Raw genomic sequence first — 16,673 nt, forward strand, 5'->3', positions numbered from 1 at the left:
CCAGCTTTTATGGTGTGTTAATTTATTAATTGTTTATTAAAGCATGGTTTTATTTCAACCAGCTTTTTATAGTGTGTTCATTTATTAATTGTTTATTAAAGCATGGTTTTATTTCAACCAGCTTTTATAGTGTTCATGTATTAATTGTTTATTTAAGCATGGCTTTATTTAGCATGCCTTAATTATTTCAACCAGTGTTTATGGTGTGTTTATTAATTTACTGTTTATTAAAACATGGCTTTATTTCAACCAGCTTTTATGGTGATTTTTGTCCTTCACAAAAACAGACAGAGTATTTAAGCAACTAATGTTTATTTTTATTAAAGATAATTTTTTTTTAAAGAAAACGACATACTGAAGTGGTTGCCGAGAGGAGGAGAGACAGGAAGAGGGGACCACTGCTGGTGGGGCGTCCCTGTACGTGCCTGACAACACACATCACAGCGTTAGCACAGTGCATCACTCATACATTACTCACAAGTATTCACATCAAAATGTATACTTACAGTACAGGAGAGTCGACCTCAGCTCAAGCACTTTAGCGACAGGTGGAGGGTCCGAGGAGGAGGCACCTGGCTCCTTGTCCCGGGCCAGCACATAACTCCTCTCTTTTATTATAATTGTCCCTTTGGGTCAGGCATCAGTATAGTGCCTGGTGTCAGATTTTCAGCATGATAAATGCAAATGACTGAAGTTAGCATGTCACCGTCAATGACATGTGCAGAGTAGGCTACCCTAACACCATGGTAATGTGTGGAATACCACCTATGATTTATCTTTTTTTTGGCCATTCAAACGTGTAGATTTTTGTTCACATAATGACCTGTTGCTTTTTCTATCCAGCAGGTGGCAGTCCAGGATAAGAAATAGCAGAGCCGTACACGGCTCTGAGAAATAGAAGTTCCAGAAAATAAACTAAATAGTAGGAACAAATAAATTAATGCAGCATAGCCTACAAGTGCAAACGGAAATGTAATGTGTGAAGTTATTGGAATGGAAATAAATGAAACCACCTTCTAAATACTTTTGAAGATATTTTTTTAAGTGTGCAACAAATGTAGTCAATAGGGTAGGCTCAGCAAAACGTTAGCAAAGTTAACTTTGACAAGGCTGGCGGCTAGCATTATTGTCATCATAACTCGTAGGCCTAACTATGGATTGTTTTGCATTGACGTGCTACTTCAGACTTGATGAACTCCTATGGTAGGCAACGGAAATTCCTTACTGTAGAAATAGATAATTGATGCTCCTGTCAACAGTATTGGTCTGGGCGTTCTTGTTGAAACGTAGGCCTAGGCTAAATGTTACATAGTAGGTCTATACAACTTGTCAGTGCATAGAACATAACAGCACATAGACATGACAGTGTGTTATATATTCTATATATTATACATATAGATTGTTTATTTTAAACTACAAAACAATAATAAAAAATAAAAACATCAGAGCAGACACACGGCATAAGTGTTCAGTGTAGAGATGCAGAATGCAGAACACAGTGGTGTGGATTTTTTTTTTTTTTAAACCACATACATCACATCACAGCAGACATAGAATGTTTTTTTTTTTTTTTTTTAAAGAAACGTAGTGTCACTGTCCTGTAGAAGAGTTGTTGCAGGGTGGGTGGACCGGTGTTTGTATGAAACCTCCACACCACGGCAAGGTCCCGGTCCTTGTGGAGGGGAAGTCAATGTCTGTAAACACACACACACAAACAAATAAACAAACACACACACACACACACACACACACACGGCGGCAAACAACTAGGGCTTATTTTCAACCAGCTTTTATGGTGATTTTTGTCCTTCACAAAAACAGACAGAGTATTTAAGCAACTAATGTTTATTTTTATTAAAGAGAATTTTTTTTTAAAGAAAACTATACATACTGAAGTGGTTGCTGAGAGGAGGAGAGACAGGAAGAGGGGACCACTGCTGGTGGGGCGTCCCTGTACGTGCCTGACAACACACATCACAGCGTTAGCACAGTGCATCACTCATACATTACTCACAAGTATTCACATCAAAATGTATACTTACAGTACAGGGAGAGTCGACCTCAGCGCTCAAGCACTTTAGCGACAGGTGGAGGGTCCGAGGAGGAGGCACCTGGCTCCTTGTCCCGGGCCAGCACATAACTCCTCAGGAGGCCTATCCTGGACCCAGCTATCTATCACCGTCAGCTGTCGTACCCAATCCAGATAGCTGTAATAGAAAAACATTGTAATAAACTTCACTGACTAATTGCACTGTTAATGTACATTAGCCGTTTGCCTCCCCTGGGGTTTTGGGACAACATTGCATCAATGTTAATGTCAGGACATCAGACCATTAGGATTCACGATAGGCGTGTTCGTCTTCATGCAGATCTGTGCAAGATCTGAGCAGATCTGACTTGAAGTGATGCATACCGTGTTCAACACAATGAGGCCTCTAGGAGGCTACACAATCTGTGCCCATTCATTTCAATGCATTCTTATGGAAATCGCAGTTACACTTTAAACATAGGGTTTGTATATTTACGCTTCAAATTTCGCAACAGCATTTATATCACAGCCACCCAAGGGTCTTACGAAGATAACTACGTTTTCAGATTTTAATATCATGCATTATTCCGAATTTGAGGTCTCGTTAGGAGACTGTGTGTTTCCATTCATTCCTATGGGAAACGATCGCGGTTACACTTTAAACATAAAGTTAGCATATTTACGCTTCAAATTTCGCTACAACATTAGTATCACAGCTACCCAAGGGTCTTACGAAGATAACTACGTTTTCAGATTTTCATTTTATGCATTTTTCCCAACGCGAGAGCTCTCGTTAGGAGGCTACACAATATGTGCCCATTCATTTCAATGCATTCGCGGTTACACTCTAAACATTAAGTTCGTATATTAACACTTCGAATTTCGCTACAGCATCTACATCACTGCTAAAGTTGTCCGACCACAGACAAAAAACGTAACTTACGTGTTGTTTAGATATGAGGAACTTTTCCTGCGAGCCGTGAAAAATAGAGTGAATACAGACAGACGTACTGCTGAACTTCAACTCAAAACTTCACGCTGGGGAATTCAGCCAATCACGAACCAGAATGTAATAGAACAAGCCAATGAAAACATGCAAGGTTTGTTGTAAAGGCGGGACATGCAAATAAGACAAGCCAATGACGGGTCAGACAAATGAGACACAGATAAGACACAGGGAAAGAGCAGTGGCCGAGCAGTGGCCAGTTACCGTTCTTCGATGTTGGCCCCGATGGCGGCGTGAGCTGCCGTCCCGTGCGCGGGAGCCCACGGCCGCCTGGCTGCCGCTTTCCTAGACCTAGCCCCGCAGCCCTGCCTAAAATTGGATTAAACGATGCCCTCGAAGTATTTATCCCGAATAAATGTAGTGAAAAATGGGACGCAAGGCCGTTTGCGGCCATACAAATAAGACAAACGTGTCAATCAAAGGGTACACAGACGACCGGTTAAAGGACCAGTGTTGATTTCTCCCATCAAAGCATTTATGAACATGCTTTTTATGCCATTTGTCTATTTGTAATTGTAATAAATGTTTATTTGTTTGTTGTTTATTAAAGCATGGCTCTATTTCAACCAGCTTTTATGGTGTGTTAATTTATTAATTGTTTATTAAAGCATGGTTTTATTTCAACCAGCTTTTATAGTGTGTTCATTTATTAATTGTTTATTAAAGCATGGTTTTATTTCAACCAGCTTTTATAGTGTTCATGTATTAATTGTTTATTTAAGCATGGCTTTATTTAGCATGCCTTAATTATTTCAACCAGTGTTTATGGTGTGTTTATTAATTTACTGTTTATTAAAACATGGCTTTATTTCAACCAGCTTTTATGGTGATTTTTGTCCTTCACAAAAACAGACAGAGTATTTAAGCAACTAATGTTTATTTTTATTAAAGATAATTTTTTTTTAAAGAAAACTACATACTGAAGTGGTTGCCGAGAGGAGGAGAGACAGGAAGAGGGGACCACTGCTGGTGGCCCCCCTATGCGTGCCTGACAACACACATCACAGCGTTAGCACAGTGCATCACTCATACATTACTCACAAGTATTCACATCAAAATGTATACTTACAGTACAGGGAGAGTCGACCTCAGCGCTCAAGCACTTTAGCGACAGGTGGAGGGTCCGAGGAGGAGGCACCTGGCTCCTTGTCCCGGGCCAGCACATAACTCCTCTCTTTTATTATAATTGTCCCTTTGGGTCAGGCATCAGTATAGTGCCTGGTGTCAGATTTTCAGCATGATAAATGCAAATGACTGAAGTTAGCATGTCACCGTCAATGACATGTGCAGAGTAGGCTACCCTAACACCATGGTAATGTGTGGAATACCACCTATGATTTATCTTTTTTTTTGGCCATTCAAACGTGTAGATTTTTGTTCACATAATGACCTGTTGCTTTTTCTATCCAGCAGGTGGCAGTCCAGGATAAGAAATAGCAGAGCCGTACACGGCTCTGAGAAATAGAAGTTCCAGAAAATAAACTAAATAGTAGGAACAAATAAATTAATGCAGCATAGCCTACAAGTGCAAACGGAAATGTAATGTGTGAAGTTATTGGAATGGAAATAAATGAAACCACCTTCTAAATACTTTTGAAGATATTTTTTTTAAGTGTGCAACAAATGTAGTCAATAGGGTAGGCTCAGCAAAACGTTAGCAAAGTTAACTTTGACAAGGCTGGCGGCTAGCATTATTGTCATCATAACTCGTGAGGCCTAACTATGGATTGTTTTGCATTGACGTGCTACTTCAGACTTGATGAACTCCTATGGTAGGCAACGGAAATTCCTTACTGTAGAAATAGATAATTGATGCTCCTGTCAACAGTATTGGTCTGGGCGTTCTTGTTGAAACGTAGGCCTAGGCTAAATGTTACATAGTAGGTCTATACAACTTGTCAGTGCATAGAACATAACAGCACATAGACATGACAGTGTGTTATATATTCTATATATTATACATATAGATTGTTTATTTTAAACTACAAAACAATAATAAAAAATAAAAACATCAGAGCAGACACACGGCATAAGTGTTCAGTGTAGAGATGCAGAATGCAGAACACAGTGGTGTGGATGTTTTTTTTTTTTTAAACCACATACATCACATCACAGCAGACATAGAATGTTTTTTTTTTTTTTTTTTAAAGAAACGTAGTGTCACTGTCCTGTAGAAGAGTTGTTGCAGGGTGGGTGGACCGGTGTTTGTATGAAACCTCCACACCACGGCAAGGTCCCGGTCCTTGTGGAGGGGAAGTCAATGTCTGTAAACACACACACACAAACAAACAAACACACACACACGGCGGCAAACAACTAGGGCTTATTTTCAACCAGCTTTTATGGTGATTTTTGTCCTTCACAAAAACAGACAGAGTATTTAAGCAACTAATGTTTATTTTTATTTAAGAGAATTTTTTTTTAAAGAAAACTATACATACTGAAGTGGTTGCTGAGAGGAGGAGAGACAGGAAGAGGGGACCACTGCTGGTGGGGCGTCCCTGTACGTGCCTGACAACACACATCACAGCGTTAGCACAGTGCATCACTCATACATTACTCACAAGTATTCACATCAAAATGTATACTTACAGTACAGGGAGAGTCGACCTCAGCGCTCAAGCACTTTAGCGACAGGTGGAGGGTCCGAGGAGGAGGCACCTGGCTCCTTGTCCCGGCCAGCACATAACTCCTCAGGAGGCCTATCCTGGACCCAGCTATCTATCACCGTCAGCTGTCGTACCCAATCCAGATAGCTGTAATAGAAAAACATTGTAATAAACTTCACTGACTAATTGCACTGTTAATGTACATTAGCCGTTTGCCTCCCCTGGGGTTTTGGGACAACATTGCATCAATGTTAATGTCAGGACATCAGACCATTAGGATTCACGATAGGCGTGTTCGTCTTCATGCAGATCTGTGCAAGATCTGAGCAGATCTGACTTGAAGTGATGCATACCGTGTTCAACACAATGAGGCCTCTAGGAGGCTACACAATCTGTGCCCATTCATTTCAATGCATTCTTATGGAAATCGCAGTTACACTTTAAACATAGGGTTTGTATATTTACGCTTCAAATTTCGCAACAGCATTTATATCACAGCCACCCAAGGGTCTTACGAAGATAACTACGTTTTCAGATTTTAATATCATGCATTATTCCGAATTTGAGGTCTCGTTAGGAGACTGTGTGTTTCCATTCATTCCTATGGGAAACGATCGCGGTTACACTTTAAACATAAAGTTAGCATATTTACGCTTCAAATTTCGCTACAACATTAGTATCACAGCTACCCAAGGGTCTTACGAAGATAACTACGTTTTCAGATTTTCATTTTATGCATTTTTCCCAACGCGAGAGCTCTCGTTAGGAGGCTACACAATATGTGCCCATTCATTTCAATGCATTCGCGGTTACACTCTAAACATTAAGTTCGTATATTAACACTTCGAATTTCGCTACAGCATCTACATCACTGCTAAAGTTGTCCGACCACAGACAAAAAACGTAACTTACGTGTTGTTTAGATATGAGGAACTTTTCCTGCGAGCCGTGAAAAATAGAGTGAATACAGACAGACGTACTGCTGAACTTCAACTCAAAACTTCACGCTGGGGAATTCAGCCAATCACGAACCAGAATGTAATAGAACAAGCCAATGAAAACATGCAAGGTTTGTTGTAAAGGCGGGACATGCAAATAAGACAAGCCAATGACGGGTCAGACAAATGAGACACAGATAAGACACAGGGAAAGAGCAGTGGCCGAGCAGTGGCCAGTTACCGTTCTTCGATGTTGGCCCCGATGGCGGCGTGAGCTGCCGTCCCGTGCGCGGGAGCCCACGGCCGCCTGGCTGCCGCTTTCCTAGACCTAGCCCCGCAGCCCTGCCTAAAATTGGATTAAACGATGCCCTCGAAGTATTTATCCCGAATAAATGTAGTGAAAAATGGGACGCAAGGCCGTTTGCGGCCATACAAATAAGACAAACGTGTCAATCAAAGGGTACACAGACGACCGGTTAAAGGACCAGTGTTGATTTCTCCCATCAAAGCATTTATGAACATGCTTTTTATGCCATTTGTCTATTTGTAATTGTAATAAATGTTTATTTGTTTGTTGTTTATTAAAGCATGGCTCTATTTCAACCAGCTTTTATGGTGTGTTAATTTATTAATTGTTTATTAAAGCATGGTTTTATTTCAACCAGCTTTTATAGTGTGTTCATTTATTAATTGTTTATTAAAGCATGGTTTTATTTCAACCAGCTTTTATAGTGTTCATGTATTAATTGTTTATTTAAGCATGGCTTTATTTAGCATGCCTTAATTATTTCAACCAGTGTTTATGGTGTGTTTATTAATTTACTGTTTATTAAAACATGGCTTTATTTCAACCAGCTTTTATGGTGATTTTTGTCCTTCACAAAAACAGACAGAGTATTTAAGCAACTATTGTTTATTTTTATTACAGATAATTTTTTTTAAAGAAAACTACATACTGAAGTGGTTGCTGAGAGGAGGAGAGACAGGAAGAGGGGACCACTGCTGGTGGGTGCCCCGTCCCTATGCGTGCCTGACAACACACATCACAGCGTTAGCACAGTGCATCACTCATACATTACTCACAAGTATTCACATCAAAATGTATACTTACAGTACAGGGAGAGTCGACCTCAGCTCAAGCACTTTAGCGACAGGTGGAGGGTCCGAGGAGGAGGCACCTGGCTCCTTGTCCCGGCCAGCACATAACTCCTCTCTTTTATTATAATTGTCCCTTTGGGTCAGGCATCAGTATAGTGCCTGGTGTCAGATTTTCAGCATGATAAATGCAAATGACTGAAGTTAGCATGTCACCGTCAATGACATGTGCAGAGTAGGCTACCCTAACACCATGGTAATGTGTGGAATACCACCTATGATTTATCTTTTTTTTTTGGCCATTCAAACGTGTAGATTTTTGTTCACATAATGACCTGTTGCTTTTTCTATCCAGCAGGTGGCAGTCCAGGATAAGAAATAGCAGAGCCGCATTACGGCTCTGAGAAATAGAAGTTCCAGAAAATAAACTAAATAGTAGGAACAAATAAATTAATGCAGCATAGCCTACAAGTGCAAACGGAAATGTAATGTGTGAAGTTATTGGAATGGAAATAAATGAAACCACCTTCTAAATACTTTTGAAGATATTTTTTTAAGTGTGCAACAAATGTAGTCAATAGGGTAGGCTCAGCAAAACGTTAGCAAAGTTAACTTTGACAAGGCTGGCGGCTAGCATTATTGTCATCATAACTCGTAGGCCTAACTATGGATTGTTTTGCATTGACGTGCTACTTCAGACTTGATGAACTCCTATGGTAGGCAACGGAAATTCCTTACTGTAGAAATAGATAATTGATGCTCCTGTCAACAGTATTGGTCTGGGCGTTCTTGTTGAAACGTAGGCCTAGGCTAAATGTTACATAGTAGGTCTATACAACTTGTCAGTGCATAGAACATAACAGCACATAGACATGACAGTGTGTTATATATTCTATATATTATACATATAGATTGTTTATTTTAAACTACAAAACAATAATAAAAAATAAAAACATCAGAGCAGACACACGGCATAAGTGTTCAGTGTAGAGATGCAGAATGCAGAACACAGTGGTGTGGATGTTTTTTTTTTTTTTTTTAAACCACATACATCACATCACAGCAGACATAGAATGTTTTTTTTTTTTTTTTTAAAGAAACGTAGTGTCACTGTCCTGTAGAAGAGTTGTTGCAGGGTGGGTGGACCGGTGTTTGTATGAAACCTCCACACCACGGCAAGGTCCCGGTCCTTGTGGAGGGGAAGTCAATGTCTGTAAACACACACACACAAACAAATAAACAAACACACACACACACACACACACACGGCGGCAAACAACTAGGGCTTATTTTCAACCAGCTTTTATGGTGATTTTTGTCCTTCACAAAAACAGACAGAGTATTTAAGCAACTAATGTTTATTTTTATTAAAGAGAGTTTTTATTTTTAAAGAAAACTATACATACTGAAGTGGTTGCTGAGAGGAGGAGAGACAGGAAGAGGGGACCACTGCTGGTGGGGCGTCCCTGTACGTGCCTGACAACACACATCACAGCGTTAGCACAGTGCATCACTCATACATTACTCACAAGTATTCACATCAAAATGTATACTTACAGTACAGGGAGAGTCGACCTCAGCGCTCAAGCACTTTAGCGACAGGTGGAGGGTCCGAGGAGGAGGCACCTGGCTCCTTGTCCCGGGCCAGCACATAACTCCTCAGGAGGCCTATCCTGGACCCAGCTATCTATCACCGTCAGCTGTCGTACCCAATCCAGATAGCTGTAATAGAAAAACATTGTAATAAACTTCACTGACTAATTGCACTGTTAATGTACATTAGCCGTTTGCCTCCCCTGGGGTTTTGGGATAACATTGCATCAATGTTAATGTCAGGACATCAGACCATTAGGATTCACGATAGGCGTGTTCGTCTTCATGCAGATCTGTGCAAGATCTGAGCAGATCTGACTTGAAGTGATGCATACCGTGTTCAACACAATGAGGCCTCTAGGAGGCTACACAATCTGTGCCCATTCATTTCAATGCATTCTTATGGAAATCGCAGTTACACTTTAAACATAGGGTTTGTATATTTACGCTTCAAATTTCGCAACAGCATTTATATCACAGCCACCCAAGGGTCTTACGAAGATAACTACGTTTTCAGATTTTAATATCATGCATTATTCCGAATTTGAGGTCTCGTTAGGAGACTGTGTGTTTCCATTCATTCCTATGGGAAACGATCGCGGTTACACTTTAAACATAAAGTTAGCATATTTACGCTTCAAATTTCGCTACAACATTAGTATCACAGCTACCCAAGGGTCTTACGAAGATAACTACGTTTTCAGATTTTCATTTTATGCATTTTTCCCAACGCGAGAGCTCTCGTTAGGAGGCTACACAATATGTGCCCATTCATTTCAATGCATTCGCGGTTACACTCTAAACATTAAGTTCGTATATTAACACTTCGAATTTCGCTACAGCATCTACATCACTGCTAAAGTTGTCCGACCACAGACAAAAAACGTAACTTACGTGTTGTTTAGATATGAGGAACTTTTCCTGCGAGCCGTGAAAAATAGAGTGAATACAGACAGACGTACTGCTGAACTTCAACTCAAAACTTCACGCTGGGGAATTCAGCCAATCACGAACCAGAATGTAATAGAACAAGCCAATGAAAACATGCAAGGTTTGTTGTAAAGGCGGGACATGCAAATAAGACAAGCCAATGACGGGTCAGACAAATGAGACACAGATAAGACACAGGGAAAGAGCAGTGGCCGAGCAGTGGCCAGTTACCGTTCTTCGATGTTGGCCCCGATGGCGGCGTGAGCTGCCGTCCCGTGCGCGGGAGCCCACGGCCGCCTGGCTGCCGCTTTCCTAGACCTAGCCCCGCAGCCCTGCCTAAAATTGGATTAAACGATGCCCTCGAAGTATTTATCCCGAATAAATGTAGTGAAAAATGGGACGCAAGGCCGTTTGCGGCCATACAAATAAGACAAACGTGTCAATCAAAGGGTACACAGACGACCGGTTAAAGGACCAGTGTTGATTTCTCCCATCAAAGCATTTATGAACATGCTTTTTATGCCATTTGTCTATTTGTAATTGTAATAAATGTTTATTTGTTTGTTGTTTATTAAAGCATGGCTCTATTTCAACCAGCTTTTATGGTGTGTTAATTTATTAATTGTTTATTAAAGCATGGTTTTATTTCAACCAGCTTTTATAGTGTGTTCATTTATTAATTGTTTATTAAAGCATGGTTTTATTTCAACCAGCTTTTATAGTGTTCATGTATTAATTGTTTTATTTCAAAGCTTTTATAGTGCATGTATTAATTGTTTATTTAAGCATGGCTTTATTTAGCATGCCTTAATTATTTCAACCAGTGTTTATGGTGTGTTTATTAATTTACTGTTTATTAAAACATGGCTTTATTTCAACCAGCTTTTTATGGTGATTTTTGTCCTTCACAAAACAGACAGAGTATTTAAGCAACTATTGTTTATTTTTATTACAGATAATTTTTTTTTTTAAAGAAAACTACATACTGAAGTGGTTGCTGAGAGGAGGAGAGACAGGAAGAGGGGACCACTGCTGGTGGGGCATCCCTGTACGTGCCTGACAACACACATCACAGCGTTAGCACAGTGCATCACTCATACATTACTCACAAGTATTCACATCAAAATGTATACTTACAGTACAGGAGAGTCGACCTCAGCTCAAGCACTTTAGCGACAGGTGGAGGGTCCGAGGAGGAGGCACCTGGCTCCTTGTCCCGGCCAGCACATTCAGACTTTGAACTCCAACCGGAAATTCCTTACTTTTATGGTGAGTATTTTTTGTCCTTCACTAGGCTAAAACAGACAGAGTATTTAAGCAACTATTGTTTATTTTTATTACAGAGATTTTTTTTTAAAGAAAACTACATACTGAAGTGGTTGCTGAGAGGAGGAGAGACAGGAAGAGGGGACCACTGCTGGTGGGGCATCCCTGCTTATTTTCAACCACGATTTTTTGCCTGACAACACACATCACATACTGAAGTGGTTTAGCACAGTGCATCACTCATACATTACTCATACACAAGTATTCACATCAAAATGTATACTTACAGTACAGGAGAGTCGACCTCAGCGCTCAAGCACTTTAGCGACAGGTGGAGGGTCCGAGGAGGAGGCACCTGGCTCCTTGTCCCGGGCCAGCACATAACTCCTCAGGAGGCCTATCCTGGACCCAGCTATCTATCACCGTCAGCTGTCGTACCCAATCCAGATAGCTGTAATAGAAAAACATTGTAATAAACTTCACTGACTAATTGCACTGTTAATGTACATTAGCCGTTTGCCTCCCCTGGGGTTTTGGGACAACATTGCATCAATGTTAATGTCAGGACATCAGACCATTAGGATTCACGATAGGCGTGTTCGTCTTCATGCAGATCTGTGCAAGATCTGAGCAGATCTGACTTGAAGTGATGCATACCGTGTTCAACACAATGAGGCCTCTAGGAGGCTACACAATCTGTGCCCATTCATTTCAATGCATTCTTATGGAAATCGCAGTTACACTTTAAACATAGGGTTTGTATATTTACGCTTCAAATTTCGCAACAGCATTTATATCACAGCCACCCAAGGGTCTTACGAAGATAACTACGTTTTCAGATTTTAATATCATGCATTATTCCGAATTTGAGGTCTCGTTAGGAGACTGTGTGTTTCCATTCATTCCTATGGGAAACGATCGCGGTTACACTTTAAACATAAAGTTAGCATATTTACGCTTCAAATTTCGCTACAACATTAGTATCACAGCTACCCAAGGGTCTTACGAAGATAACTACGTTTTCAGATTTTCATTTTATGCATTTTTCCCAACGCGAGAGCTCTCGTTAGGAGGCTACACAATATGTGCCCATTCATTTCAATGCATTCGCGGTTACACTCTAAACATTAAGTTCGTATATTAACACTTCGAATTTCGCTACAGCATCTACATCACTGCTAAAGTTGTCCGACCACAGACAAAAAACGTAACTTACGTGTTGTTTAGATATGAGGAACTTTTCCTGCGAGCCGTGAAAAATAGAGTGAATACAGACAGACGTACTGCTGAACTTCAACTCAAAACTTCACGCTGGGGAATTCAGCCAATCACGAACCAGAATGTAATAGAACAAGCCAATGAAAACATGCAAGGTTTGTTGTAAAGGCGGGACATGCAAATAAGACAAGCCAATGACGGGTCAGACAAATGAGACACAGATAACACAGGTAAAGAGCAGTGGCCGAGCAGTGGCCAGTTACCGTTCTTCGATGTTGGCCCCGATGGCGGCGTGAGCTGCCGTCCCGTGCGCGGGAGCCCACGGCCGCCTGGCTGCCGCTTTCCTAGACCTAGCCCCGCAGCCCTGCCTAAAATTGGATTAAACGATGCCCTCGAAGTATTTATCCCGAATAAATGTAGTGAAAAATGGGACGCAAGGCCGTTTGCGGCCATACAAATAAGACAAACGTGTCAATCAAAGGGTACACAGACGACCGGTTAAAGGACCAGTGTTGATTTCTCCCATCAAAGCATTTATGAACATGCTTTTTTATGCCATTTGTCTATTTGTAATTGTAATAAATGTTTATTTGTTTGTTGTTTATTAAAGCATGGCTCTATTTCAACCAGCTTTTATGGTGTGTTAATTTATTAATTGTTTATTAAAGCATGGTTTTATTTCAACCAGCTTTTATAGTGTGTTCATTTATTAATTGTTTATTAAAGCATGGTTTTATTTCAACCAGCTTTTATAGTGTTCATGTATTAATTGTTTATTTAAGCATGGCTTTATTTAGCATGCCTTAATTATTTCAACCAGTGTTTATGGTGTGTTTATTAATTTACTGTTTATTAAAACATGGCTTTATTTCAACCAGCTTTTATGGTGATTTTTGTCCTTCACAAAAACAGACAGAGTATTTAAGCAACTATTGTTTATTTTTATTACAGATAATTTTTTTTTAAAGAAAACTACATACTGAAGTGGTTGCTGAGAGGAGGAGAGACAGGAAGAGGGGACCACTGCTGGTGGGGCGTCCCTGTACGTGCCTGACAACACACATCACAGCGTTAGCACAGTGCATCACTCATACATTACTCACAAGTATTCACATCAAAATGTATACTTACAGTACAGGGAGAGTCGACCTCAGCGCTCAAGCACTTTAGCGACAGGTGGAGGGTCCGAGGAGGAGGCACCTGGCTCCTTGTCCCGGGCCAGCACATAACTCCTCTCTTTTATTATAATTGTCCCTTTGGGTCAGGCATCAGTATAGTGCCTGGTGTCAGATTTTCAGCATGATAAATGCAAATGACTGAAGTTAGCAGTCACCGTCAATGACATGTGCAGAGTAGGCTACCCTAACACCATGGTAATGTGTGGAATACCACCTATGATTTATCTTTTTTTTGGCCATTCAAACGTGTAGATTTTTGTTCACATAATGACCTGTTGCTTTTTCTATCCAGCAGGTGGCAGTCCAGGATAAGAAATAGCAGAGCCGTACACGGCTCTGAGAAATAGAAGTTCCAGAAAATAAACTAAATAGTAGGAACAAAGAAATTAATGCAGCATAGCCTACAAGTGCAAACGGAAATGTAATGTGTGAAGTTATTGGAATGGAAATAAATGAAACCACCTTCTAAATACTTTTGAAGATATTTTTTTAAGTGTGCAACAAATGTAGTCAATAGGGTAGGCTCAGCAAAACGTTAGCAAAGTTAACTTTGACAAGGCTGGCGGCTAGCATTATTGTCATCATAACTCGTAGGCCTAACTATGGATTGTTTTGCATTGACGTGCTACTTCAGACTTGATGAACTCCTATGGTAGGCAACGGAAATTCCTTACTGTAGAAATAGATAATTGATGCTCCTGTCAACAGTATTGGTCTGGGCGTTCTTGTTGAAACGTAGGCCTAGGCTAAATGTTACATAGTAGGTCTATACAACTTGTCAGTGCATAGAACATAACAGCACATAGACATGACAGTGTGTTATATATTCTATATATTATACATATAGATTGTTTATTTTAAACTACAAAACAATAATAAAAAATAAAAACATCAGAGCAGACACACGGCATAAGTGTTCAGTGTAGAGATGCAGAATGCAGAACACAGTGGTGTGGATGTTTTTTTTTTTTTTTAAACCACATACATCACATCACAGCAGACATAGAATGTTTTTTTTTTTTTTTTTTTTAAAGAAACGTAGTGTCACTGTCCTGTAGAAGAGTTGTTGCAGGGTGGGTGGACCGGTGTTTGTATGAAACCTCCACACCACGGCAAGGTCCCGGTCCTTGTGGAGGGGAAGTCAATGTCTGTAAACACACACACACAAACAAACAAACACACACACACGGCGGCAAACAACTAGGGCTTATTTTCAACCAGCTTTTATGGTGATTTTTGTCCTTCACAAAAACAGACAGAGTATTTAAGCAACTAATGTTTATTTTTATTAAAGAGAATTTTTTTTTAAAGAAAACTATACATACTGAAGTGGTTGCTGAGAGGAGAGACAGGAAGAGGGGACCACTGCTGGTGGGGCGTCCCCTATGCGTGCCTGACAACACACATCACAGCGTTAGCACAGTGCATCACTCATACATTACTCACAAGTATTCACATCAAAATGTATACTTACAGTACAGGGAGAGTCGACCTCAGCGCTCAAGCACTTTAGCGACAGGTGGAGGGTCCGAGGAGGAGGCACCTGGCTCCTTGTCCCGGGCCAGCACATAACTCCTCAGGAGGCCTATCCTGGACCCAGCTATCTATCACCGTCAGCTGTCGTACCCAATCCAGATAGCTGTAATAGAAAAACATTGTAATAAACTTCACTGACTAATTGCACTGTTAATGTACATTAGCCGTTTGCCTCCCCTGGGGTTTTGGGACAACATTGCATCAATGTTAATGTCAGGACATCAGACCATTAGGATTCACGATAGGCGTGTTCGTCTTCATGCAGATCTGTGCAAGATCTGAGCAGATCTGACTTGAAGTGATGCATACCGTGTTCAACACAATGAGGCCTCTAGGAGGCTATACAATCTGTGCCCATTCATTTCAATGCATTCTTATGGAAATCGCAGTTACACTTTAAACATAGGGTTTGTATATTTACGCTTCAAATTTCGCAACAGCATTTATATCACAGCCACCCAAGGGTCTTACGAAGATAACTACGTTTTCAGATTTTAATATCATGCATTATTCCGAATTTGAGGTCTCGTTAGGAGACTGTGTGTTTCCATTCATTCCTATGGGAAACGATCGCGGTTACACTTTAAACATAAAGTTAGCATATTTACGCTTCAAATTTCGCTACAACATTAGTATCACAGCTACCCAAGGGTCTTACGAAGATAACTACGTTTTCAGATTTTCATTTTATGCATTTTCCCAACGCGAGAGCTCTCGTTAGGAGGCTACACAATATGTGCCCATTCATTTCAATGCATTCGCGGTTACACTCTAAACATTAAGTTCGTATATTAACACTTCGAATTTCGCTACAGCATCTACATCACTGCTAAAGTTGTCCGACCACAGACAAAAAACGTAACTTACGTGTTGTTTAGATATGAGGAACTTTTCCTGCGAGCCGTGAAAAATAGAGTGAATACAGACAGACGTACTGCTGAACTTCAACTCAAAACTTCACGCTGGGGAATTCAGCCAATCACGAACCAGAATGTAATAGAACAAGCCAATGAAAACATGCAAGGTTTGTTGTAAAGGCGGGACATGCAAATAAGACAAGCCAATGACGGGTCAGACAAATGAGACACAGATAAGACACAGGGAAAGAGCAGTGGCCGAGCAGTGGCCAGTTACCGTTCTTCGATGTTGGCCCCGATGGCGGCGTGAGCTGCCGTCCCGTGCAAGGGAGCCCACGGCCGCCTGGCTGCCGCTTTCCTAGACCTAGCCCGCAGCCCTGCCTAAAATTGGATTAAACGATGCCCTCGAAGTATTTAT

General features: G+C 40.6%; 5 long non-coding RNA genes across 5 annotated transcripts; all 5 read right to left on the reverse strand.

Annotated features, from left to right (window-relative positions):
* Positions 1 to 1,558: 1,558 nt before the first annotated feature.
* LOC125290158 lies at positions 1,559 to 3,061 on the reverse strand. The gene is made up of 4 exons (XR_007192758.1): positions 2,973 to 3,061; positions 2,043 to 2,207; positions 1,892 to 1,961; positions 1,559 to 1,694 (listed from the first exon to the last, which is right to left on the reverse strand). It is a non-coding gene; the product is annotated as an uncharacterized LOC125290158 (long non-coding RNA).
* Positions 3,062 to 4,972: 1,911 nt separating this feature from the next.
* LOC125290159 lies at positions 4,973 to 5,713 on the reverse strand. The gene is made up of 3 exons (XR_007192759.1): positions 5,628 to 5,713; positions 5,477 to 5,546; positions 4,973 to 5,299 (listed from the first exon to the last, which is right to left on the reverse strand). It is a non-coding gene; the product is annotated as an uncharacterized LOC125290159 (long non-coding RNA).
* Positions 5,714 to 8,558: 2,845 nt separating this feature from the next.
* LOC125290156 lies at positions 8,559 to 10,253 on the reverse strand. Its single transcript, XR_007192756.1, has 4 exons — positions 10,165 to 10,253; positions 9,235 to 9,399; positions 9,084 to 9,153; positions 8,559 to 8,888 (listed from the first exon to the last, which is right to left on the reverse strand). It is a non-coding gene; the product is annotated as an uncharacterized LOC125290156 (long non-coding RNA).
* A 3,410-nt stretch (positions 10,254 to 13,663) lies between these two features.
* On the reverse strand, positions 13,664 to 16,354 carry LOC125290157. Its single transcript, XR_007192757.1, has 3 exons — positions 16,266 to 16,354; positions 15,337 to 15,501; positions 13,664 to 13,734 (listed from the first exon to the last, which is right to left on the reverse strand). It is a non-coding gene; the product is annotated as an uncharacterized LOC125290157 (long non-coding RNA).
* LOC125290160 lies at positions 14,680 to 15,245 on the reverse strand. The gene is made up of 2 exons (XR_007192760.1): positions 15,188 to 15,245; positions 14,680 to 15,010 (listed from the first exon to the last, which is right to left on the reverse strand). It is a non-coding gene; the product is annotated as an uncharacterized LOC125290160 (long non-coding RNA).
* Positions 16,355 to 16,673: the final 319 nt, after the last annotated feature.

The sequence above is a fragment of the Alosa alosa genome, unplaced genomic scaffold (assembly GCF_017589495.1).
Source record: "Alosa alosa isolate M-15738 ecotype Scorff River unplaced genomic scaffold, AALO_Geno_1.1 AALO_1.0_unplaced_148, whole genome shotgun sequence".
Taxonomy (NCBI): domain Eukaryota; kingdom Metazoa; phylum Chordata; class Actinopteri; order Clupeiformes; family Clupeidae; genus Alosa; species Alosa alosa.